The 27,578-nt window shown below is 41.8% G+C and overlaps 1 long non-coding RNA gene across 1 annotated transcript in view; it reads left to right on the top strand.

Moving 5' to 3' along the window:
- The window catches only part of LOC130169945 (uncharacterized), a 40,462-nt gene extending 13,473 nt beyond the window's left edge, over positions 1–26,989 (top strand). Inside the window, exons 2-4 of the long non-coding RNA XR_008827916.1 lie at positions 1,875–1,970; positions 21,738–21,836; positions 26,639–26,989. This is a non-coding gene — a long non-coding RNA (uncharacterized LOC130169945). The remainder of the gene's footprint in view (positions 1–1,874; positions 1,971–21,737; positions 21,837–26,638) is intronic.
- The last annotated feature ends 589 nt before the right edge of the window (positions 26,990–27,578 follow it).

The raw sequence follows: 27,578 nt of genomic DNA on the forward strand, positions 1-27,578 counted from the left end.
ACCACACTGCTGCTTTAGAGAATCCAGGGGGTTGATTCTTGGCACTGTCGTTGCCGGTGTAGCCCACCACCCCCACCCACCCTACACACACACACACACACACACACACACACACACACACACACACACATACACACACGTAGGCAGAGAAGCAGAGTAGTGGTGGGGATAGCAGGGGTGGGGTTGGGGAGGATGGGGGGGCAGAGCGGAGGAGGAAGATAGAGGAGCAGGAGGGAAATGGGATGAGACAAGCCACACAAGCCGCAAAGGGAACGAGGTGAAGGTGGAGGGGGGAGTGCGGTATAGTTACCCTAAACCCTGCCGTAGGGCTAGAGACACACACACACATGCATGCACACACACACACACACACACACACACACACATTGGTTTGTCACACAACCGCAAGACACACTCACAAGAGTCTCGAACATTGCAATGGGGAGTATGACAATTATGCCCTGTATAACAATATCCTAATTGTTTTTATTGGTTCTGCTTTTGTTTCCTGACGTGTTAATTGAATATATAGGTGATGGCTGTCTGACATTCATGTTTTTTTTTTTTTACAGGATTCTTGACTTTGATGCATTTTTGCAGTTTGTATTTGATGAAATAAAAACATAAATAAAATTGAGAGTGAAATCACAAGAATCTTGTGTGGTTGTATTATTGATTATTGCCATGCAGCATCCTGAAGCATCCGCAAGTGTGTGGTTATGTGTGTGTGTGTGTGTGTGTGTGTGTGTGTGTGTGTGCTTTGATACGAAGCTCTGATAAAATGTGGCATCTGTCAGTTTGATACTGCCGTGCCAGAAGAGCCTCACAATCACTTGGGAACACAGCAGGAAAGAAATCCAGAAGAAAGAAACAACATACAGTATGAGCAATATATGTCCTCCCAATGAGTCAGAACCATCCACATGAAAATACAATGAACTCTTCAAGTTTTTGGATTTAAACCAAAGCATTGCTTGTTGTCATTCATGTTCAATGACTGTATTTTTCACCTGATCCGTTTTTAACTTGGTTTTCTTAAACCTATCTGACCATGTCAGCAGTCACATCTTTTTACAGGGTTAAAGAATCAAAATGAAAAAAAAAAAAAAAAAAACTAAATAAATGTTTAAGGGTGCATTCAAGTTCATTGTTGCTGTGTGAGGTCAACAATTAGGTCTCAAACTAACCATAAACTGCTACAATCTATAATGGTTACCTTTGACCTCAAATGGACTTGTCCTTTAGCCTTGACATTTGACATCTGACCTGCTCACCCACCAGTGAGAGGAGGAGTGAAAGGTCAGGGGTTGCTGGGTTCAACAACATGGCTGCTGAAACAGTGTTAGTACACAGCAGAATTACTCTGACTTAACTACTTAAATTTATCTCAGTTTTAATATAAGATATTTAAGTATCTATACCTCAATAATTCAATTTTAGACTCCTAGGTTAACATTTAAACAAAGTTTCTTATTAATATTTTCCAGTATGAAAAGAACACACCTCCCGTGACCTTCAAATGATGTATAAACCAGCTGTTCATGTGCCATAAAGGTCCCAAGTTTGACTTGCTATTTGTGGCAAAGTGTAAAGGTTGAGACGACATTTGCACAAAGTTATTGCCAATTTGAATTCCTGCAAGTAAACTTAGCTATGGGAAATGATACCTCTGTTTCCTTCTGCTACCGCTATAACTGTGCATTTGCTTTGCTTCCTTTCGTTTTAGTGGGAACATGTTAATTGTGATTTGCTCAAGAAGAGTTATTCAACATGTAAAGGTTACCTCTTGGTAAATATAGTCACTCACTGCCTGTGTGTGTGTGTGTGTGTGTGTTGTGTGTGTGTGTGTGTGTGTGTGTCTTCTAATACTTCAGTGATGGAGAAAGGGAGCTGTGGAGGACTGCAGGCAGCAAGAAGTAGAGGTCAACATGAGATCTCTGAGATTTTGCTCTCCACTGGACCCACATGAGGTGAGCTTGGGTTAATAAACCAGAATGTGTGTGTGTGTCTGTCTGTCTGTCTGTGTATGTAGCATTAGCCTATATGGGCTATATGCGTAGGCCTCCCTACATATGCCTGCTACCCATTTTTGTATCTGGCAGAAAGAACCTAAATTTAGTCCACTCACTCCTAAACTGCATTTTCCTCTATTTATGGATTTTCTGAGATGTCTGTTAATTTAAGGAGAAAACATTTCAGTGGTACTCACTCTACAAAGAATTGATTTTCATTTGTTTTTCAAATTCACAACCCACAATTATTTTTGCTCTGAATTATTTACTGAGCACTGCAAATGTTATCTTCTAAAGCTTTTGATATTTATCATAACATTTCCAATACTCTATATTGAAAATGTTATACAAAGTGTTGAAAATTTTGTCAAAAATAGCTAAATGTCTTTGTTGGCAGGGGTTTTTGACTGAGTGTTTTTTACCCTCTGTGCCCATCTCTGCTGATGTGTGTGTCTGTTTGCCTGCAGCAAAGTTAGCCCATGTGTGTGTTGGAAAAAGGCATAGATGTTAGTAGTGGTCCAGAGGACACAGTAAACAGAATAACAGTGGTTTGAAGGCAGCTCAGGCGATGTGATCGTGGGCAATATCAAATCCCATGACCCATCCTTTGCCCTGTGGTCCATACCAAAGACAAGAAGCACGGGGGAAACAGAGGTTGCTGTTCACTGTTCATCATCACAACAACACAACACACATACACCAACAGCAGCTACAACCAGGAAGTGATTTCAAAAATTTCCTCTAGCCATTGAAATCCATGCGGTAACAGTAATTGCCCTCCGCTCTGCATGGCGTTGTTTGCATTGCGTGCAGGGCATCTTGCTCTATCAATTAGACCCCAAGCCATTATTAGACGTGACATTTTACATTACTGAAGAGAGGCAAACATTTTAATGAGCACAGCTTGCTCTCAGATTTCAATCTGTGCTGCCTTTATTTCCGCTTTGACACCATTTTTCTTATGTCTAGGTGACCTCTCGAAATGTGGCATAAAGTGTTGGGATATGAGGTGTACACACTGTGCATAACTAGCTGCAGTGATTGACATCTGTCACTGTCAGCAGAAAATATACAGTAGCACTTGGTACCTACGCCAGGCTTACGCTCTTGATGGTTAGAAACAATACCACACACATCGTGCACCTTTGGTGTGACAAACTTCAACCGAATGAAAATACCCCAGTGACTCTACATGTTCTGTTGAGTTAAAAGTTTATTTCTTGGAGTTGCTAAAAAAATAAAATAATAAAAAAAAAAAAAATAAAATAAGGGGATGAAGAGGAGAGGTGGTATGTCAGCGCCCATGGGCCTCAGTGTGCGGTGGTGTTAGTCGTCCTAATTACTCCCAATACTCACACACATTTGGTGGACTGCTCAGAAGGGCCAATTAGAAGGGCAGGGCAAGTCACTAGGTAGGAAAAGTCAGTGCTGAAGTGTGTAGCCATCTAGACTATACCACAGAGAGATGGTGTGTTATGGCAATCTCTGCAGTACATTTCCATAAATTACTTTTTTGTATAAAATTAAGAGACTTTAGGCACCATAGCTGTGCTTCAAATTGAATATCTTATAATGTGATCTTTGTGTTCTTCTGTGTTTACTCTATATGTATTGCCCAATATAGCATCAGCTCAGCATTTACAAATTACTGTTTTTTTGTTTTTTTTGTTTTTTTTGTTTTTTTTTTTTGGGGGGGGGGGGTTGTTGATAGTGAAATGATAGTGTTAATCTGGGGCAACCAAAGTTAAAGGAGTAAAGTGAAAACCATTGGCACTTCGTGAAAAGGAGGTTGTTACATGAGACTCCAGAATTGTGTCACTGCATCATTGAGGAGGGTAAACAGCTTTAAATATGGCACACTTTGCTGAACGGCATTAAAAAGCTGACTTTTGAATGCAAAAAAAAAAAAATGTTGTTTTCATCAATTTCAATGGTAAGAGTTTCCACCAGATGATCCAATGCGACAGAGTAAACAAGAGCTCTATGGAGGATGTTTGCAAACATTTCTCTACATAGAAAATGATCACCTTAGATTGACTTCGCTCTAAGCTAAAAGCCCAGCCCTTTAAGTGTGTCAGGGTCATTAGACCTCTATACCCCGAGTTTGCATTATTTACTTAGAAAGGGTTTTTTTTCTTTTTTTTCTTTTTTACAAGGAACATCTAAATGCCCATCAGCCACTGCCTGTATACAGAATATGGCAAGGTCATGGGTATGAAACTGAAACAGGAAACGAGGAAAGCTTTCCATCTATGCAGATGCAGATTTACTTTGACAATATCAGGAAATGTTCCCACTTGAAATGAGGACAGGGTTGTTTTTTTTTTATAGGGTTACATTCCTATCTCTTTCTTTCTCTCCTTCTCTCTTGATATTAAAATTTCTATGGCCATGATTAATATTTCCACAGCTTAGGCAAACACAAAACATTTACACTGCAAATTTTGCCTCAGTACCATTTGCTGAATATTAAGATAAGCATCCACAGAAACCCACAATGTTTGCTCTACAGTATAGTTTGTTTACATTGCATCACCTCATTTCCTATGCTATACTCATAATCATCTGTCAGACATGCATATTTGCAGTACAGCTGCTTACTATTAGGGCGCCAGCGGGAGTAAGTACTTATAATGTGGCGCCCGTATTTGTGCATATAAACCCTCCAGTCTTGTAGGCCGGCTTCTGTATCATCAGTGCTAGCCCACAGCGATTAATGAAGTCGTCTGCTTGTGTCTGCATGATTAAGGAGTGCTAAAGCATCAGTGTGTTTGTGTGTCTGTGTGTGTATGTGTGTGTGTGCATGTTGTCTGCATAGATAAAACAGCAACAGAGAACAAAAGATGCCAGCATTGAGGAAGCCTTTGCAGTAGGTCCATTCACAAATGTCAAAATGACAATTTTGCACAGTAGAGATTGCTTGGTAAATGCAAAGGCTTAATTCTTTATGATCAGGTAATACAACAGCAAACAATTACAAATGATGACTAAAACCAGGGAGGCAACTGAGGGAGAAAACAATACATTATTTATGAAAATATTGTAAAATATGTGAAAGGTATTTTTTTTCTTTTCAGTGATTTAGTTTTCATCTATAATTTTTCCTATTTCCTATTTGTCAAGTAATTCCATATTTCATGCTTGGATGCAATCCTTTCCCCGTGCTATATATTGCAGATGCTCATGCCTCTTAGCGATAGCACAATATGTCCTTTCCATGGTTGTTCAAAAATTCCACAAAACTAGAACATACTCATCTTTTTTTTCCCCCCTCATTCTGATGCGCTACATTATCATGGATGCACCGGGGGATGAGTCTGGTATTTGTGGAAATCTCGTCTTATCAATTTATAATTAAAACAGATAAACTACAGTTTTTTTTTTTCATTAAATATCCAAGTAGCTTTCAGCGGGCTGGGTAATAGCGCTGCGTAGGGAGGGTTTCTTCTGCATCATCATACAGTCAGAACAAAGGATATGCACATCGTAAAATCATGCAAATGAATGCAAATCGCTGGGAGCAAGGAATAGCGAGGTGGCAGGGGGAGAGTTTGAATAAGCAGAAGACTTTGTATACAACACTTGCTGGACAATCTTCCTTAAAGTTGTGGCACATTACTGAATGTATATTGGTTCTGAATCTGATTCTAAATCTCTGCTTGAGACTTTGTAGAATTTTCTTTGCTTACAAATACTGGGTAGATGTGTTTACCCACAATTCCTGAATGATATGTACCTTTGTATTTCTTTCTTTTTTGATAGAAATTGTGCTTTATTTATTTATTTTGTGATGCAACAAAATGCGAAGTGTTCATTATAGAGGCGATTCTAAAGCACAGTGAATGCAACTGTAATACAGTGGCTGCTAACAGCATTGCAGTATGTATGTATATATATGTGTGTGTGTACGTGTATGTATGCGTGCGTGTGTGTGTGTGTGTGTGTGTGTGTGTGTGTGTGTGTTTAGATGATGCAATATTTTGACCGTACCGCCGCAGAGAAATGCAGAACAGATATTAGTAACAGCAACGCTAATGAAAGTCACACCTCTGCTACTCGCCCTCCCAGTGAAAACTTCAGCTTTATCAAACATGTGACATTTTCATAATTATGTTCAGTTACTGGGGGATTAAGTAATGACAGCGCAGGTCAGCCTCAAAGCCCTAAAAAAAGAAAAACATGCTTGTATTATTTTACTTGATATTTGATTTGGTTTTCACCATGGATATTTAAAGCACTAGTAGAGTTACTGCATCATCACAAATGCATCAGCATAGACAGTGCAAAAAGATAAGTTAAAAGCCACTTTGCTTCCATCCTAAATTATATATCATTACTTTTATAATTCATAATACAACACAGTGTCTTAAGTGTGTGTGTGTGTGTGTGTGTGTGTGTGTGTGTGTGTGTGTGTTTGTGTGTGTGCGTGTTTGGTGTAAAATATGCCAGTGTGTGTTTCATCACAAATTAATTCAAAACTTTCACTCAATCCTAATTCGTAGAAAAATTCTAAAATGATGCAATAAAATCCTTACACATAAATTGAATCATTTTGCAAAGCATGTATTTTTTTTTCCATGAAATTAATTCCTGCAACATCACTTCCCTCCACAAAATGCTGATATTAATGTAGACATGCTTTAACAATATCACATTCAGTCCCATAGCCATACAACAATAAGTAATTTGTCTCAACTTGCATACACAAAAAATCATATTTAAATAATGCCGCCCTCTTTCAGACACCACACAGACACACACACACACACACACACACACACACACACACACACACACACACATATACAAGTGGACTAAACCGCAGACACAATATGGTAGGGGAGAAAAGGGGGAGGGCTCAGACAGACATTCACAATTGTGCATAATGATGTTAACATTCCTGCATGTCTAATGCAGGGGATATTGAGACAGACACTAGCTGGTCGGCGGTCTTGCTGCGTGTTGTGTGTGTTCATGGGTATAAACTGTAGCAGTGCATAATGATGTATTAATTGTGGCCTGCCTGCGCTCGTGGCGTTTGGGCTCCTTGCCGAGGTTACCACGAGGCCTTTGATGCGATCGTTAATCTTATAAAACATATGCACGCTCACACCGCACTTTATTTTCTAGTCTGCTCGCATGAAATTGTAGGTGCACCGCAATATGCGTAACAGGAGCGACTGTTGTTATTGCTTTGTGCAAAATTACAACCAGCGGATGTTTATTGCGTCTTTTCTCAATTGATTGTAAAATGTGGAGTGATTAACCCAGATTTACAAAGCCATTTAAATATAATAACTCTACAAAGGGATATTAGTGTGTATCAGTGGCCAGGATTTTAAGCTAAAGGGAAAGAAATGGCACGACAGCAGCAATTTAAAACACCCTCATCCTCACAAAATTAAATTTTGTATTCAATAGGAGTGGCTTAAAGGGTGTGCCTTAATTTCATACACATGCACCATCAAGTGATCCACCAATACTGTTTTATATATATATATATATATATATATATATATATTATTATTTTTTTTTTTTCAACTTCCTCCCAAACAGAAAGGCACAAACAAGGGAGGGGAAGTGGATATGAAAATGGAGTGCCGGCATCATAAAGGATGGAAACAAAGAGGGACAGACAGCATACACTGAGAAGGACAGGCAAAAGATGAAGCTCATTTTTCCGTGGGCACCCAGTGGCGTCTGCAATGCAGATCGCTGAAATCCCCCTCGAATGCGTCCCTGGGCTTAAGGGGGGTGGGGTGGAGAAGGGTGAACAAGGGATGGGTTTATGCTATCTCTGCTTTGGTACACTTTGTTTTTTTTTCCTCCCCCCACCGAAATATATTTTTTCTGTCTGCATCAAATGTCAAGTTAATTTCCTGGGTGCTATGAGGGATGTGTCCTCCCCTTCGGTATGTGTGGCAGGGTGGTGGATTGTGCAGGGTGCTGTGCGTGTGTGTATGTGTGTGTGTGTGTGCGTCTGTATGGGTGAATGGGGAAAGGGGCATGGCAAGGCAAAGAGAGAGACGAGAGGTGATGAGGGGGGGGGTTAGTACAGTATCTATAAATTGGCTCTCTCTGAAGAGCTAGAGAGGTGTGTTGATAGTGTGCGCGCATATGTGTGTGCGTGCGTTTCTGGTTGTGTGAGAATATGATCCAATTATTAATAGATGCTTTTGTCAGTGTACCTATGCCAATGTGTCTGTCCTTATTTGTGCACTCACATGTTCAGTTCTTTTGAAGGTTCATCTAAATTGAATACTAATGCAAAAAAAAAAGAAAGGAAGGAAAAAAAACATGCTATATATTAGGCTATAATAGATGCTCAGTAATTCAATGTTGTTTAAAAAAAGAAAAGAAAAAAAAAGCAAAGAATCTTATGAGACTTCCAGGTATTTTTCAACAGTGTAGTTAAGTGTGGAGGGAAATTTGCTCTGGCTCTCTCATCAGCTGTGCTGCATTTCCTGCTCACTAACAACAATGTCTAAAGCTCCTTACCAACTGATATCTAGTAGCATATTATGTTAAACATTCATGCGTAGCAATCCTCTTTTAACCTTGTTGCTTGGCAATAGCAGCCTTTGTGTCCTTCTGCCTTCCAAGGCTGTGCCATATTTTATTTTATTTTTTATTTATTTCAGGTTTCCTCCATTATTACTCTGTAATTGTGTCCCTTTGATATTCTCATGTCTACTACTTTTAGACATAACTCAACCTTTATTTTCTCCTTTTCCTCGAGTAAACACAAATGTGCTCTGGCTATCTGTCTCTCTGTTGATGTCTTACCTGTACACAGCTTTTAAAACAATTGGACTTTGATCTAGAGTTTATATTTGCGTTCAAACGTACAGATTTCTTTCAGTGCCATACGCACAGTGCTTTTGCATATGTGTCCATCTGTGCGTGTCTATGCCTGCGTGAGTGTACGGGGGCGTGCCTGCGTGTGTGTGTTTGTGTATGTTTATCTGGATGATTTTGTGCATTCTGCATGCGGCTGTTAAGTGTATGAAGGCAAACTGTATATTTTGTATCGCAAAGTGTAAAATGCCTCATTGCAGAGAAAGGGATTATGCATTTGTCAGTCGTGCTTACGCTGATGTATGCTCCTGCCCCACAAATGTCACATCCCATAACCCAGAAAAATTACACCAGTCCCACCTAATTACGCATATTCATGATGCTGTTTTGCATAGTGCTGGTAGCATACTTCTGTTACAAGCCACAGAGCTGAGGGATATGGTTGAGTGAAAAGGCTTTCAATCCACTGATTCAGTGCGTCTCTGCCACAAGCATCAGCTTGATAACACTACCTCCATGCCAATTTTTTTTTTATGATCTGAGACCATTATGTTAAGAGAGTTTTCTCTTATTTCTCGCAGTCAGTCATATTGCCACTGCCTGCAGCCCGTTCGACCCCCGTGGGAATAAAGAATAAAGAAATTAGCTTTTGTCCTAGATTATGAAGGTCATTTTTAAAATAGATCAGATTCAACTAATGATTTTTGAGACACTTACTTTGTCATTTATACTCCATCTCTTCTCTGTTTCTTTTTGCATTCCGTCCTCTCTTTCTGTCTTGTGCCTCTCTTATAGTAAATCTGATTCTCCTGGTGATTGAGGATGAACGATATGTAAATCAGACGGGGAGCAACTGGAAGCAAGGACGAGAATATACAGAGAAAATCCAACTGAAATTATGACCGCAGAAGACGGACAGGGGAGAAAGTGTTGGAGAAAGAGATGGAGGTAGAGGGAAAGGACAGAGGAGAGTGGATGAGTGGTAGTGGCCAGCTCAGTGGCTTATTGTAGCACTTGTGGAACAGACTTAATCAGACTTGGCCCGGCTGTAATGAAGGAGAGGGTCCAGGCTGTGCCACTGCTTGGGTAAACAGCGATTGTTTCAGTCCAGGGTTCCCAAACACGGGCAACAATGGTACTATTGTCCCGCTAGCTCTCATTAAGAGGCGAACCAGAGATGGGGTGAGGTAGCAGAAGCGGGGAAGGGAGGTGGGTGAAAAAGGGGCAAGAGGGGAGAGCGGGGGGTAAAAAGAAGAGGTGTGGGGGAGAGCAGGAGCGGGTGGGAACCTGACAGGAGCAAAGGATCGGGTGGGAGGGGGGAAGTGGAGAAAAAGAGAGGGATGGAGGGAGATGGCGAGAGGTGCTTCTCTGATCGTCATCTTTTTTTTTTCTTCTCCACTTTCATTGTGTCTTCTTTTCCCACCATCTTGTTTCCATATCCTTCTATCTTCTCAGCCATCATCTCTCTTCCCCGTCTTTCCCTCTCATCCTTTCATCCATACTTCCTTTCCCTCATCATCTTACCAGCCACTTACTCTATTCCCTCCATCTGTCCTTTGTTCCTCTTCGTTTTTGCATGTGGGATAGTGAGGGATGCTTTGCCTGTCATACCATCTTTGCATCACCTTTCCCATCCAGAGCAGGAGAGAGCGAGAGGCAGAGAGAAGAGGAGAAACAGAGGACTGGGAGGGGGAATGAGAGGGGCAAGGGGAGAGAAGGGGGGGGGGGGGGGGGGGCAGAGTGAGACAAAAAGAAAAGATCATGCTGCTTCCTGGCTTAATGAACATGGGCGAAGGATGATCACAATAGAATACATTATGCTCTTGTGAGTAGTGGCAATCAATTAGCAGAGAGCACACCACTGGCACACCATCGTTCCCGCTCTGGGCACCGGCTCATTCACTGCCCAAACGAGTGACCCGAAGAACCCTCTCGCCTCGCTGTTTTTCCCACCCTCAATGCCCAGCAGCCACAAAAGATTTGATTTCATTCCTCAATGTGAAAGAGGACAGTGCTGAATTTGCATTTCCGCCACATTCACTCCGCGTTCGTTGGAATATTAGTCAGGTTCCGCTACAGTCAAAGGTCCTGGCTCAAGGTAAAAAAAGTGTGTGTGGTGTTTGAATAGGTGTATACATGTTCTAGCAGATATATATTAACCAAAGTTAAGCCCGCAACCCCCCATCAGCTACACCTCTAAAAATGATGTGATGCTGATTGGATTGTTCTCAACTGAAAACTGTCAACACACTGTACTCACTAAAGCTGTATCCCCACACGATGGGGAATCAGACATGACAGTGTCTATGTGACTGACCATGGCTATTGCATACCAAATTGTCACTCAGGTCCCCATCAGCAATTCATACAGCGGTTTGGTGAAATTCCTCCATCCTCACCACCCCTGATGTTTTCTTCTTCTTCTTTTCTTTTTTTTTTTTTTTGTGTCAGCTAGAGGAATAGCTCCAGATAATGGCAGCAATCTATATCGTGAAAGAGGCAAGGAGTCGTTCTGCCTTAACACAGGCACAAATCACCACTGTCTGGCTGAGGATCTGTAAAAGTGTCGGTGATGAGTAGAACACACTGCTTTCACTAAGGAACTTTGCTGTGATTCCAGGCAGGGGCTGGAAATGGAGGAAACAAAAGGAAATGAAGGGAAAGGGGGAGAAAGGAAAAATTGTAATACATGTTAGGATGTAGGATTTTTTTTTTTTTTCTTTTTTCTGAAGATGGTGCATGCTGAGAGGAAGATGGTCTCGGGTTTGGGTTCAGGAAATCTGTTGTTGCTGTGTTTGCCAGGGCATTCACACTCTGCAGCAGGGCCATCTGGAGATCTGTGTGCGTGTGTGTGTGTGTGTGTGTGTGTGTGTGTGTGTGTGTGTGTTTCAGTCACATTTCCCTTTATGCCATGGAACATAATACTATGTAATGTTGAACACAATTTGTCATGGTCATTCATAGTTTTACTTTTCTCATCTAAAATCTGAAATACCTCATTTGAAGTATCAAGCGATCTAATCAGTTAAACTGGCTAAAAAATATCTCAGCAATCTTCTTTAACAATTAATTCTGCTAATAAACAATGAATGGTATGTGTCTTCAATAATAAGGCCTACAGTATTCAATCTACAGCACACATTCTGACACTTGGTTGTGAAATTTACGCACACTGACAAGAAAAGCAGCATGTCTGTATGTATTCCTCTGCTGCCTCAATAAAGTATCTATCATTTATTATTTTTGCAATGCCAATGCTTCAACAGGCTCTCTTTATAAATCCCAGTGACCGAACCATAACTTTATATTTCAGTTAAACTTGTCCAACCATCACATTTACGCATAACAGTGTGTATTTACCATGAGCGGCTTCCCTCTCAGCAGTTGACTACAGACTCTGCCAATCACATGATCATATGCTTTATGGAAGCAAAGTGAATAAATAACTTTTTTTTTTTTTCCTAGACATAAACAAATTTAGTTGTGTTCACTTGTTATGTAGCCAATTCGATTTCTTTAATGAAAAGTGTAATTTTAAGTGAACAGAAAAGTGAGGGACATTTCCCCACATGAATTTATACCTTGAAAACACGGCTAATACTTTGAATGCCATTATGCTTGATAAATGGACGTTCTATATGTTGACAACAATCACAATACTCTATTTACAGTAATATGAATAGAGAACAGAAATTCTATAATAATATATGGTCCTTTGTGTGCAATCAGTGTCCTCTTTGCCCCTCATCTTGCATGTAAAACCTTTGTCTTCATAAGAGCATTAAGACCTTCATTATATGTTACAATGAGCAGAGGTCAACACGACATTGAGTTCATATGTCATTCACCTTTGTTCCACTGTACAATGACTGAAATAGCTTATTGTATTTATAATAATATATGATTTTGCCGCTTTAATTATCCTTCGGGATCAAAGTTTGCATTGCTAATGTCATTTGGTCTGTTTGGCTGCATGTAACCTTGTGACTGTGTGCGTTTGCGTGCCTTTGTGTTTGTGTATATATTTGTAGTTTCAATTTTCAAGTTAAATCTCACTACACATGTGATGTTTGTACCTATATTTAAAAAAAAAAAAAGCACACACATGTTGATTACATGGTACAATCCAAGGCTACTGGTTTTACAATCCACATGCACTGTCTATAAGAGCCTCTTCATTAACGCATGGATGAATAGAAAATGTGTCATTGTACACATTGTGTACACTTTCTGTTCTTACCTGAGGACCTTAAAGTGGATTTTATCTCTCTTTTAACATTGAGTGCATGTGTAGAAGTGTTTTGTTTGTCTTCAGAGTGCCTCGGAATGGTGCAGGGTTTTGTTCTGACCTTTCAAAGAGAGAAAAAAAGTGACATTTTCCTCGGAATCTCAGTGTATACTGTATGTGTGCTTGTATGTTTGTATCTGTTAAAATATTCAAGTGCAAAATGCTTATAATGTATTCAGTGTTTTCAGGCTGCAGAGGGCATTGTGTTCACTCTCCACTTTGAAAGTTGAAATGTTCAACATCTAATGGATGGGGAGCAGGGATGGCAACATAGGGCAGGAGAGGGAGGGGTGCACACGGTTGTTGCATCCGTTTGAGTAATACATCTGGCTGTAGGGAAAGGTTTTGGGAAAAAAAAAAAAATAGCACATGTTTTGATGCTGCAAAGAGCCTTGCTTAAATGAGTAAAGTCAGATCAATTAATATACCAGGAGTGTTCAGATAAGTTAACAATAAAAACTGTTTTTACATGGGAAGAGGTTGCTTTCGTCACATTTTGGCAACTCTTTCTGAAACCACACAAACCATGAAAGATTAAAAGACACAGCTTGTGTCCTAAACTGTGTTACATTTTTCAGTTTGTCTTCCTTAAATCCTGATTGTTTTACGTAAAATAATTTCCTGGTCTCAAAATATGCTTTTTACATTCTTAAGTTTTTCTCTCCTCATGTAGCTCCATTTGTTTTGAGACTGTAATGTCTGTTCCTCTCCTCTTTATCTGTTTCCTCTTGATCATCTCCTGTGCTCTCACACCGCTAGGTCTCCATGTGCAGGCATTCATGCTGCTGACATTTGTGTCCAAGCAGGGCCCAGTGACATGGCCTTTACCACCCCTCGCTGGGTCTCCCTTCGCCATCCCTACCCCCCACCGCCATTCTTAACCCACCAAGTCCTCTTCATCAGCGTGCACTTAAAAGTGTGTCTGTTTGTGTGTGTGTTTGTGTGTTTGTGTGCTCTGGGACCATCCTGTGTGTATAGTGTCTGTGTGTTTAAGCCATGTCCAGATCAGCCATGTTCATGCTTGCCTGTAGCCCTGTGTGCACAGTAGGGGACATGGTACGGAACAAGTCTCTTTCTCTGCTGGATGCAGGGTGAGCAAATACAGTCACTGCAGGCTGGAAGGTAGAGGGGCACACATGTGACAGTGGAAAGCTCAGCCTGATGTGGCGAGATATGCGGACATATGAGGTCTATCCTAATGAGGACAATAATCTGAAAATGTCTTTCTTGCTACATAATATCTAAAAAAATCCTATTTTTTACAGAGCAACACAAACTTTTTTTTTTAATAAATTTCATGGCCACAAAATCTCACCTACAATATTCACTATTGATTATTTGGCGATATTTTGACACTGACTGTGAATTTTAGAAGAGCTATTATGTGCACAGACAAAGTGCCAAGCCTCATTGTTCTTCTTCTCAAACACACACACACACGCACATGCACAAACATACAGACATGCTCACCGTCCCTGCAGCCATGGGAATGGAGAATGCTGAGGTTCAAGGTCATTTCAAGTATTCAGCAGCCTGGGGCTCTCCATTGTCAGTGCACCACATCCTGCATGCACTCATACATACACACAATAGCACACAACACGTTGTAGGTAGGCGTACATTCTACACACCGCATCTCACTAGCACTCGCATCTGAGACAGCAAAGTGTCTGTCAGGTGAGAACATGACACTTTCTAAGGCCACTCACATACACAAACAGTTGCAGGTGCGAATAATCAGTGGAAACACAATTATCCATGTTTCTATAGTGTAGACTGTTGAGACACAAAAGAAGGAAAAGGTTGGGCAATTGATGCTGTGTATCATCGTTTAGCTGTTCTGCAGCCGTACTTGTTTACTCTTCGTCCTCTGCATCCACACGTTGTGCTTTACTGTTTAAATTGTAGTTGACAGTTTCTACAGTTTGGCCCTGTCTGATTATATATTTGGTTTTAGGGGTTAGGGTTAGATGAGAGATGGCACAGGCCAAGTTTTTAGAAACAGAGTGAAGGTGAGGAAGAGAGAGAGAGAGAGTAGCAGCAGCAGTGGGTGTGATTAGCTCCTTTGTTGGAGGTCTGTTGAGCTTCATTGGCTCCAGAGAATAGGTTCCTAATGAACCCAGCCAAGCTTGGACCAAACTTTGTGCTGAAGACAAACTAAGTTATGGTGGTCTGGCAGAGCGCTGGGGGTGAGCCGACTGATATACAACGCCTGGACATATGGTCCCCCCATCAGGGCCTCTCCCAGCCACTTTCTCATGTCATGGCTTCTGTGTGTGTGTGTGTGTGTGTGTGTGTGTGTGTGTGTGTGTGTGTGTGTGTGTGTGTGCTTCTGTGTGTGTCTGTGTGTGTGTGTCTGTGTGTGTGCTTCTGTGTGTGTACACGTTAGAGTTGATACACACGAAGCATATTTACAGTGTGGATTTTTATATTTGTTTGATAATTCATTGGAACAGAAAGAGAAAACTGGAGAAGAAACAGAGGGAGTGGGTGGGGGTTGATGGGGGTGGGGTGGGGTGGGAGAGAAGGGAGGCCGGTTGATGCTTACTGAGAGCGACAGAGGAGAGAGGGCTGCAGGCTTTGTCTTTCCAGCTGACCCCAATACAGAATCCTTTCTGACACGTCCTACAAGACATGGAGTAACTGAGTAAATCAGGCCAACCTGGCTGTGGTGTAGCTGCACCATAACAGATGCAACATGGAAGACAACCATATGAGCTCATGACATTAAGAAAATCATGAAAGGAAAAAGTCTGAAGACTTTATGCATTCTCAAAAAACTCATGTGTTAGAAGTTTATGTATTCTAAAGTGGAGGATTAGATAATAAGCAGCTCTTTTTGTGTGTGCATATGTCCATGCATCCACAGCAGCGTTTAAAGAGGAGGCGCAGGTGAGCCTGAGTGCAGTTTGAGGCTAATCGTTTGGGTCAGGGTGGGAGCGTGGGGACGGATGGCTTCCGTGTCCCACCAACAAGGCTCTTGGTAACTGAGCCGGCGAGGGGGAGAATGGGCCCACTACAGGGCCACACAGCAGGCTCAAACAACACTTATTCTACTGGCCAAACTGTCAGCCAGAACAACTTCATTGTGCCCAAAATTGGAGTTGAAAGCAAGGCAGAGACTTGGGAGGGGAGGGGGCAGTGGGAAGGTAGGGAGAAAGAAGGGGAGGATGCAAAGAGAGAGAGAGAGGAAGAGAGGGGGTCTGTGGGAAACCGGGGGACTGGAAAAGGGGGAGTCCCAGAGAAAGTGCAGTCTTGGGGATGAATAGGGTCAGACGGTGTGAGTTCATTTCAGTGAGGAGAATTCCCATAGATCCTACACGAGGGGCAGACGGCCAGGAGCAAGGCAGCTCGAATGGAAATTTATTAAAATGCCTTCTGGGATAAAGGGAGAAACTGTAGCAGTTTTGTATTCTAGTGTCTGTTTTGTCACCATATTTGCTCATACTACCCAGCCATGATAAACACAGTTTTTAGACAATACTAAAGTAACAGTTGATAGTGCTACACATTTAAGAAATGTGTACATAGTCTGCATTCACTCACCTACTGCCCTCAAGTTTTTTTAAATTGTCTGTTTTTGTAGAGCTGTTCTTCGCAGTCCCTTCCCTTTTATCTCGAGCCAATATTAGATCATATATTTGAGAAATGTCTCACGCCTATGTAAAAACAACTGTGCCACACACACACAGGCTACCCACAGACATTAGACACTTTCCTGCAGGATTTCCATGCCTTGGACCCCAGGAGGGAGCCAAGCCACAAGGCTTTGAACTGTGATTTGTATATAGTACAACAGAAACCCCCTTTAGACTGACACTAAACCAGTTTAAATCAGTCCAACACTGATTTACGTCACCATTCTGCTCTTTGTCTCTTGTCTCTTCTCCTGCTGGCTATTTCAAATTCATCTCCCTGCCCTCGGTAACTACTGCAAAAGGGTGAAGAAGTTTACTTAGTCACACTGAGTTTAGGGAGATGAGGAAAGTCTGTGATTCAGTGTGTGTGTGTGTGTGTGTGTGTGTGTGTGTGTGCATGCGCGAAGGTGTGTGTGTGTGTGTACGCTTTTGCGCGTCAGTGCCGTTTACTTGTAAATGTGTGCATGCGCGTGTGTGAGATGCAGAAATGTGCACACACACACACACACACACACACACACACCCCTGTTTGATCCAGAGCTAGCCCCGCAGCTCCCAGAGACTCAACAAAAGGCCTCCTCTATCCATTGTATGAGCTGTGTGTTTCCCAGGAGAGCTCGGGCTCAGTGAGAGAAGGGCCCCAGATCGCTTTCTCCTGACATGGATGTTTATTCGCTCTATGGTCCAGCAGAACACCCTCAAAAGGACTGGCCTTAGCAGTGTGACGTGCATGACACATAATTTTGGAAAAGAGGAGAGGGGCTAGAGGTTGCGAAGAAGAAAAAGAGAGAGTGAGCGCCTTGACAGCTGAACAGACATACAAGACAGACAGATAGAGAACAGTGCTGTCTATGAAGGTGTTCTCAGTGCACTCATATGAAAAAGAATATTCAGGGTGTTCTCCACCATTTTATTTGCTCCTTGTCTTTACACTAGTCAGCTTTCTTGTCAACCTTGTTCATGAATGTAGATCCACCCAGTGGGTGGGTAGAGATTTCCCCCTGATCTTGACAAGCTCTCCCATCCCTGACTGCATACTAATTTCTCCAGAGCTACTGAACCAATGCAAAACAAATACAAATTGCCAGGGCTGCTGTTCATTGCTTGAGAAGCAGGGTCTTAGAAGGTTAGCAGATAGTAGCTGTCTATTGTGGCTCTGTGATTAATCAGATTGTCTGCTGTGGACAGAGAAGCTTACGGGGACCGCTGTTGTAGTTGGCTATGTGATATCTTTAGGAATCCGTCAATATGTCGGAGTTTAAAATCCTGAGCTAATGACTGGAAGTGTAAAAAGCCGACTTATTCTTCCAGCAGTCAATTAAAAGTCCATCACCATCATGTTCAATGCCATCAGTCGGGCAATAAGTTTTGATTTTGAGGACGGCAGGTTTGCAGGTTTTAAAGATGTCTCAGCATTTCACTCGGTAGACGACGATCTGTCCTCAGCTGCTCTCTCTTCACCAGTTGTCTTTATCTAAGAGTTTTGAATGCTATCTATCAGAGTGCCTCACTTTCGACTGCAATATCTAAAGGTTTCCTTGAGATTGAGAGTGCCTGCGGGGTTGACCATAGATCTCAGTAGAGCTGTAGAAGCCGACAGTTGAAAACAAACATGGTAGGCTGATACCATCTAATCTGTTGAACACCATTATCGTCTAAGATATCGCCATACCTCTCTCCATACCCGCATGCACCCACCCTCCACACCGGACTTACTCTCTCTCCCTCTACACTCTTTGAGGTAAAAGCTTGTGTGTTGAGGCTGAGAGTGAATGTAAGCCATTGTTATGGTGTAACCGGACTCTACAGCAGGTTGTTTGATCCTGTTTTGGGCCTGAAAAGCTTTTCTTTTTTTTTCTTTTTTTTTTTTTTTACTTGAATCACCACATCAGCTGAGAGGGTCAGACAACAGACTGTATTTGTGGAGTCTTCTGTCTCTCTGCTTCTTTTTTTTCTCTTTCTCCTTTTTGATCCTCACTTTGTCTCTCTTTGTCAGTCTAAATCTCTCATCCAGACTCAGATTTTAGTCCGAAGCTTTAATAACCATAAAGAGGAGCAGGCACTCGTTCACATATTATACTAAGACATGCAATTATGCTTTTAGGCACACGCTGTTGCTCTCGATTTGTCCCTCATTCTCACTCCCTTTTTCTTTAAACAGGATCTTCTTGTACCTCTCTCTCCCTGCACAGACTCTGGGATTATGTTTCTTGCTTGCACCTCTGGTATGGCAATAGCAAAAGAGAACGCTACTGGGAAGTGTTTAGGTGACAAAAGCTTTAGTAAATTGTTTTGTCGGCCCACAATGCTTACCATGATACAGCCAAGCTCTTGTTGTGTTCCTGTTTACCCGACATCATTTCATTATTCACATTACAACATGGAACCGTGCCTCTGTATTGTCGAATGTTTTGGGCGCTGACTTGCAGTTCTACACCTTTGTTACTGTTTTGGCATTGTGCTCTCAATTTATGATCTGTTTGGCGTTCAGTGTGGACAATGTGCATGCAAATATCCTCGTCCCATTATGCCGGCTGTCTTTGTATGTCAGCTTTCTTCCCTAAGAGGTATAGATGAAGAGTTGGAAGGGGGGGGGGGGGGTGGGGGGGGGTGGAATGGTGCTGTATGTATTTGGAGGGAGATTTGTGCGCGCACACGAACACACACGCACCCATCTGTGCCCCCAACCCATTTCAGACGTGAGAAACTGTACCTTCATTTGCATAAGAATAATTGACACTTCAAATTAGCCTTCCAATCAAAGAGGATTATTTTTTTCAGCATATGTGCAGGCAGTGAGCACTGCCATGCTGGAGAATATGAAAGGGAGGGCAAAAGAGAGCACGGACGGGAGGGGACACGTCATAAAAGATTAACCCTTTCATTTCCTCATCTCAGAGTGAGAGGATTTGATATGCCTTTTTATTGCAAATATAACTTGATATACAGTAAAGCAGACTTTTGTAGGGAAATAATAAACGGTTTCTTCTCTAAATCAAGGGATGCTATGCCTGCCTGGTAGGGCACAATGGTGTTTCTGATTGATAGGTGTTTTACCTTTGAAAGCTTTAGGTGCACTGACTGTGTTATGTGCCCGTTTACACGTCTATATTCACCTCAGTGACATTGGGCGCAGGCCAAGAGACTGAGTGCTATTAAGTAGAGTGTGTGAGTGTGTTTGTGTTAGTGTGGATGTGTGCGGATTGAGGGTTTGCCCACATTAAACCATTAAAGCAAGTGCAATGTTGAATTATTGATAATGGCTAATGAAAAGGATCAGTTCAGGATGAACTACAGGCTTAACCATAGCCCTGAGGGCTAAGACACACACACACACACACACACACACACACACACACACACACACACACACACACACACACACCAAACGTCATTTATTTTCCCTGCTCAACATCTCTTTTAGCTTTTCTTAGACAAGGATTAAACTGGTATTGGCGTGGTATTCTCTGTCTATATCTCACTCTCGATCATGCTCAGGTTATGTTAAAACCCACTCCACTTAAGAGCAAGGAAGACCCCAACACTAGGCTGCTGTGTGCTTCCAGGCCTACCCAGTTGAGAAAGCAGAGAGCTTTTTTGAGGCTGAGCTTGTTTTCAGGGAGAATAAGGGACAGGGATTCAGTTTTGGGGGGAAGGGGATAGAGAATAGGGGTTGAGGGTTTGGAGGGGTGAGGGGGGCCGGCGCCAGCCCCTCTGAAGCACTCAGCATCCCCCCGCTTATGGGATGGCGGATGTGTCTGGGGGTATCCATGACAACACTGCTGCATGCCAGGGACATACCACGGCAACATGGCCAAGTAGAGTTGGTGTCGGTGTGTGTGTGTGTGTGTTTGTGTGTGTAGATCCATTAAGGCCCACATATCTCTGTGACATTAATATTCACTCACTCGGACGAGGAGCTGCTGCAGCCTCAATCAGTTTGCTGTTGGACAGGCATGTATCTCAGACATCTGTATTTCAGCCTTTGACTCAGAGGCTCAACATGAATATGTCCACTGCATACATACTCTCCTGTAAGTGAATGTAAGCCAGTTTGTGTATAGTTTGACACAGTTGTCAAGGAAAATGCCTTCTCGCTAATGGTTCAGCATGGCACAGTTTTATGCTTGTACTATACAATATATTTTATACTTTCACAGACAGAGAGGTGCAACCTCACATTCACTCGGGTCATGAAGCACAGGTCAGGACTCACTTACTTTCTAACAAACATGCACACACACTAACACACACTCTCACACACAGAGCCTTGCACAATCACACTCCTAGCTCTTGCACAGATCAAGCTGTGTTATAATAATCCCATCTGGGACGGCCTGGATTCTCACTCAGAAAGTACCCACATAATGATGCTCTGATGAGTTCCTGTGTGTGTGTGTGTGTGTGTGTGTGTGTGTGTGTGTGTGTGTAAAAGAGAGAGAGAGAGAATGGAAGGTGCCTTGTGTGTCATGGGTTATATACTGTTTTATATTTTAAACCCACATCCCTGCCCACACACATGCACACATACACACAAACTGACACACACACACACACACACACACACACACACGTATGTAGAGTCAAACTCACATCCTATGGGAGAGTATTTTTAACCCCGACTGCCTGCGCATTTGCTGAGGGGTTAAAGGGCGGAACAGTGAATCAAGTAAATAATTCACAATAGCTGAAACTCTTTCGATGTAACCTCAGAATGAATGGGGGAGGGAGACCAAAGAGACTTAGTTATGTACTGGCACACTATAGTCCAGTCTAATCGTACTTACCGTTTTGCTTAACTGTACTAAGTTGTCAAAATGCAATAACCAATAAGATAGACATGACTCTTATCCAATAAAGTCTGATTCCATGCAGTGTCTGTAAAATGTGTACAGAGATATGTATACCTTACATGTTTATCCAAATTGAAAGTTTATTTGCATGTTGGAGTGTATACATACATATACAACACTAAACATTATGCCTATGCTGTGTTTTCAGGTTGGAGGGAGACCTCATAGATTGTGACCCAGATACAAATGGCATAACGACTGGAGTCTCCGGGCCAAAGATGTCAAGGATATTCAGCTGATCTCAGAGGTGACTGCGCTCTCTCCTTTCAAGCATTACTGTTTCTGCCCTCTTGTTATATGGACTATATTTCACAATTTCTTTGCTATGGATCAGCAGTCTCCGCATTCTTCTTCTCAGAGAATTCTATATGAAAGTGTCTGTAAGACATTTTGAGTGACATTGCTTCTGTCAAACGGCTGATTGAAGGAGACACAGAGAGAAATGCTGTGCTAATGAAATCGTCTGACCCACATCCTTCAGTGCTATCCATTTCTCCAAAGACACAGAAAGGGCATTTATACAGGTAAACCATGACTGGTCCCTGAAGTGAAAAAGGGGTTTTTCAGAAGGAAGGGGAACATCCATTATTTACTATACTGGGGTTGCAAGACACTTAGGAGATAATGCAGTGCTTCAAGCATACAAAACATAGAGCCTCCTCGGTGCTGGGGCGGCCATTGTTGTGTGTTTTGAACATGTCTGTTTCCATCCACACTGACAGATGAAAAAGAATATGTCTCCCCAAGGTTCAGAAGCATGGACAGAGATAGATAGAGAAAGAAGGAAAAGGAGAGAATCGGATGGCATAGAGATGTGTTTGTGTGTGTGTCAGTCATATCTTTGTGCATGCCTGTGCATTTGTGCACATGTGTGTCTATTTATTGCCCCATGTCTGTTTTTTTGGAAACTGTATGTACAGTGGTACGTGTCCAAACCAACCCAGCCCCAGATTATACAATGTAAATGAGGCAGTCTTTTGAAACTGTACACATGTGCATGCATCATGTTTCCCTGGCACAGAGTTTGTATAGTCTCTTCCAGAAGTGAAAGGCTTCAGTCAAGTTTTATTCTCTGCAGATCAGCAGCAGCATCAGTTGCCTCCTCATGGAGAGGCATCTGACTGCAGTCTACTGGGAGTAGTTAGCAGAAGGAGAGCAAGGCATACAACTCCTCCACCCTGTTATCAGACTTGGGGCAACACCAGGCACTACTTTCTGCCATTGTCAATTTCCCAGAGGACAAGCTGACATGAAACCCTCTTTTGTGGATGAGGGGAGACCACTCCCAAAAACTCCTGTATTTTTCCACATAAATGCACACTGTGGTGGAGAGTATGATGACAACTATCTAGGTTTGCAGATCAGGTCTAGGAAAATGTGGATCTACTGACATTGAAGAATCCCCCAAATTAGACTGACAAAAGAGTTTTTTTTTTCCATTTCACTGAAGGGCAAGACTATAAAAATCTATGCCCCAGTTTGTAAAAGATCACTTTAAGTTCACTCCTATAATCTTCTCTGAGGTGCCTTACATACGCCATCTTGTCTACACTAACATCTATAGTAGCCTATATTGACAGGTATTATGAGATGTACAGTATGTAAAGCCCCTTTTCCACTGGTCAAAAAACCCGCTAAGACCAGCTAACATCGGGCTTTTGCCGGCAACGGAAAAAGCTGCAATCGCATTCACAGACCAATTCAAATGACTGCAGTAGATGCAGGTATTTACTGGCTTTGGCTCCGGTCGGCATTGATGTAAACACAACACCAGGGTGAACTCGCTAACTTTCGCTCCTTTTACTGCTGTATAGTCTCTCAGATCACACAGACGCTGAAGACACACCTGTCACCTGTCCAGCACGGAGCTGTTGTACCAGAATCACCGTGGCTATACTACCAGTATCGTAAACCGGCAAAACCAGCAAATGGATGTTTATTCCCTACCTTTGAAGCGATCATACATCTGCATTGTCTGTCCATTCCTCGATTGTTTATATTCCTTTTGTCCATAAGTGTCCACAGATCGAAAAAATCAAAAGGAGCTTTCACAAAAGTATTCCAAGTTTTGAATATTGTGATGTGAAGCCGATTGCAGTCTGTCGAATGACGGTTTTTTGCATCACTTCTCTCCACATTTCGAACCTTTTCCCTCCTTCCGGCTTCTTCTTCTTCTATGGTGTTTTAAAGCAGTTGGCATCCAAAATGTTGCATTACTGCCACCAACTGTTTACTTTCTCTCAATATCCATTCATTTCAAATCCGTTTTTTCCAGTCCACTCTTTAAATAATGAAATAACCATTTCCTTCCTTGAACACTGTCTCCACATTCTACAATAATTTTAACATTGTCCTCTACCCGCTCCATAATTGTGTCATCAGTTCTACTCTTTACTGTACAAACTTCCAGCATGATATGAATATGATGTGCTCAAACCTTGTGGCAATGATTTCAAAGACCCACTTGATTGTTTTCCTGTGATGTAGAAGTTAAGGTTGCTTTGTCCAATTCTCAGCCTGCTTATTATTACTTGTTCCATCCGTTTTGTCCCCCTTCTTCACCTTCCCACTCTGGCTACTTGGCTTCTTCTTCTTCTTCTTTTTGGAATTGATTGGTGATTGGTAGTTTGCAGGTGCATTACCGCTTGGCTGCTCGTTTTTTTAGCTTACTGGCTACAAACTGGAGGTCTCCCTGCAAAGATCCATTCAGATTTCACTCCAGGAGGCCTGGGTGAAGACAGCAAGTGCACCTAAGTGAAAAAACAATTATGCTATTCTTTCAGTCAGAGGAAGTGCTGCTATTCTATCTTGAAGACTGGCATATTCCTTGTCAAATGAAACCGAACACTCTTGGTTGTTCACTTCTGAGCCGATGTTGATTGGCTGTGAATGGTGTGCAATGTCCCACCTCACAGCTGAGAGGGTGCAGGAGGAAATGTAGATGAAAAGAAAAAGATCAACACTCTTTTGAATTATATAAAAAGGTTTTTAGGCTGTTGTTTCAGATTAAAGAATCAAAGCAAAGTTTTCTATTTAGAGAGGTTCAAGTATACCAGTGATAAAACTAACTAAAAAGTCCATTGCACCCATAAAGTTAGGCCTAGAGGCCTGAAATTTCACACAGGTGTTTTTGACAAGATTGTAGAAGCAGTATGATGATTTTCATAGTTACTTGTTACTTTTCAGATGATGTCTCATCAATGTATTTTGGTCTTACCAGTTAAAAGCTTTCTCATTTGAATATGTAAATGTATCCAAATTGCACTAACAAAATGGTGGATCTTAAGAGGTCATATATATAGTATAGTATATATACTATGAAGGGAAGTTATTTCCCTAACTATCCATGGCAAAACATCTGCTTTGACATCACTGAAAAGACCACTGCCACATGCTGAAAATATGATCAACTCTTAAAGAGCGTTGTTGCAGCTATTTCATTTTACCTGATAAATATGAAGCTATGATCTGTCTGTCCAGTTGGTGACTGTCAAATTATTTGTCTGGTGTAACCAAATATCAGACATACTGAGGAATATCAGCAAGGCTCTGGATCCACATGCGCGTGTACACATACACACAGACACACACACACACACACACACACACACACACACACACACACACACACACGCCCACACACACAAACATACACAGACACGCACATACTGCGAACATCATATAGGCATTAAACTGCAGTGTCAGCAGAGAAGATGAGGAGGATGCAGAGAGAGGCACATGTAGCTTTGACTAAAATCAGCTGCCACAGATAGACAGGCAGGCCAGGCAGACAGCGTGTGCCCTTGAGGTGCTCTGAGCAGGCAGGGTGGTGTGCTTGAATTTTTCTGAATCCACCTCCCTTCATCTTTTGGAGTTGGGCTGAGTTTGGCTGTTGATGGCCCAGGGACCCCCTGCCAACCCCAAACTGTTCTGTACTGTCAGCCAAACATCAGAGAAATTTGTTGTAGAAGAAAGCCTGGCCAAAACAGTACTTTTGTACATTGTGGAAAAACTTAGGGGATTTGCTGACTTATAGCAACTTGCAAGGGACTCATCACCTTTTTAAGACATTTCAAGTGTCAGACAAGATAAATCAGCAAATGCATTAAACCTTTAGGAAACACCTCAGTTGAAGTCATGAGATCCTGAAATGACGTACTGCTCTGTCTTTGTTGTCTGAGGCAGACAATGACACCATACACTGAAGATATAACTGAGTTAGTCAGGCATCCTTACTTTCTCAAATGACCCCAGCTGTTCTGTACAGCCTATATTTTCACATTGGGCCCCAGAATACCTCCCATGCTTGTCAACGAGCTCTATAGTTTCGTGGTAATGTAATACCATAATGTCTGTCTGGAGGAAGGGAGTGTCAGGTATGGCGGGAGTAATGGAGGAAGGGCTGGAGGTGCAGGTAACCCAGGTTAGGCTGGGTGTAAAGGGGATCCGATAAGGCGTTCCCTGGACCCTACAGTCTCCCAGTCTCTTCTATGAGAGAATAATAAGCAGCTGTAACCCTGAGACACTCCCAGGCCTGTGTCCTCAGCTACAAAAACCTTCACCGGGCGTCTTATCAGGTTCTAAGGATATCATGTAAGACAATACATGTGAGAAGTGCAGGGGGAACAATAGGAGGAAAGTTCACTGTGATATGAGGGGGACTAATGTCAGCAGCTATTGTTAAGGCCTTTGTCGCCTTCAAGTACACTGGGAACTCACAACTTACTGAAGTCCTTTCATTCAAGAATTTCACATTGGGATGTGATGAAACTGTACGAGTGCAGTCCCTCATGCTTTAGCAATGACAAACTGTAAACACAGAGGTTATGTGTTTGCTGTGGATTAACTAACTAACAGGTTGCTGGAAGGTGACAGCTTGACCCCACTGACATGAATTGTTATGTTAATTGCATTGTTAATTGTTTTAATTGACATTTTTATAAAGTTTTCCATGAAAATTTGGATGTAATAAAATGTAATAAATGATCAACTGAGATTTCTAGAATGTCTTTGAATTGTTTTAATCATTTTCATATTTCTGTTTTTTAGGCAAACGAGTTGTCCTGATCAACTAGAGAGGAGCTTGAGGATGTCTGCACATTAATCTCACATGCTTTTGGAGCTTCATGTTACTCGCTACAACACTTGGACCTGCACTGTACTGTTTATTTGTGTATTTCTCTCAATTGGTTAAATAAGATTGTTGACCAAACTGTCCTTCAAAATGACCTGAAAATAGTCATTCCAACACCTCCTGTGATCTTAAGCATCAACGTATATATTTTAAATACAAAGATGAAAATATTCTGCGTGTTGAAACTTGTGTTTATTTCATGTAATTGATTGAGTCTAACAAGTATACCTTTTGACAGCTAAATAAAAGCTTTTTTTTCCCTTTAAGTGATGTTCTTAAGTGTGAGTTATTTCCTCCTTTCTGTGCAGTGCTTTGGCACCCCAGGTAAAGAACAATGTGCTTGACATAATTGGGTCCCATTTAGTTGTGAAAAGAGCGTGCATGCTGATAAAAGCTGGCAGTGTGATCAAAGCACCGCGCGTTCTGATCAAAATCGTACACCTGACACAGTTGTAGTTTATTCAGACAGACTTACGAAACGCGGAGGAAACAGTTTTCACACAGAAGCCTCCCTGTTTAAAATCAGTTCCATTCCACTGTGTGCACTGCTGGGTGTGCTATACTGTGTGTCTTTCAAGTCAAATGTAACTCTACGTGCAAAATATGAAACAACAATTAATAACTAGAATCTAGGGTGCTTATTTTTCTGCACTTAGACGACAACTTGAGGCAAAATTTGTTGCTTTTTCCAGTCCATGCTGCATATCTGGCTTGTGTTTTTGAAAGAGAAAGAGTACAAACTGACTTTTGTTTCCTGGCCAAAGTTTCCCTATGTTTTTATTCACATTACAACAAGAAGGATCAAAAGTAGGAAGTTGTAACTTCTTCTGACAAATTGTTTCATATTGGAAAGAA

Source organism: Seriola aureovittata, chromosome 5, assembly GCF_021018895.1.
Source record: "Seriola aureovittata isolate HTS-2021-v1 ecotype China chromosome 5, ASM2101889v1, whole genome shotgun sequence".
NCBI classification, from domain to species: Eukaryota; Metazoa; Chordata; class Actinopteri; order Carangiformes; family Carangidae; genus Seriola; species Seriola aureovittata.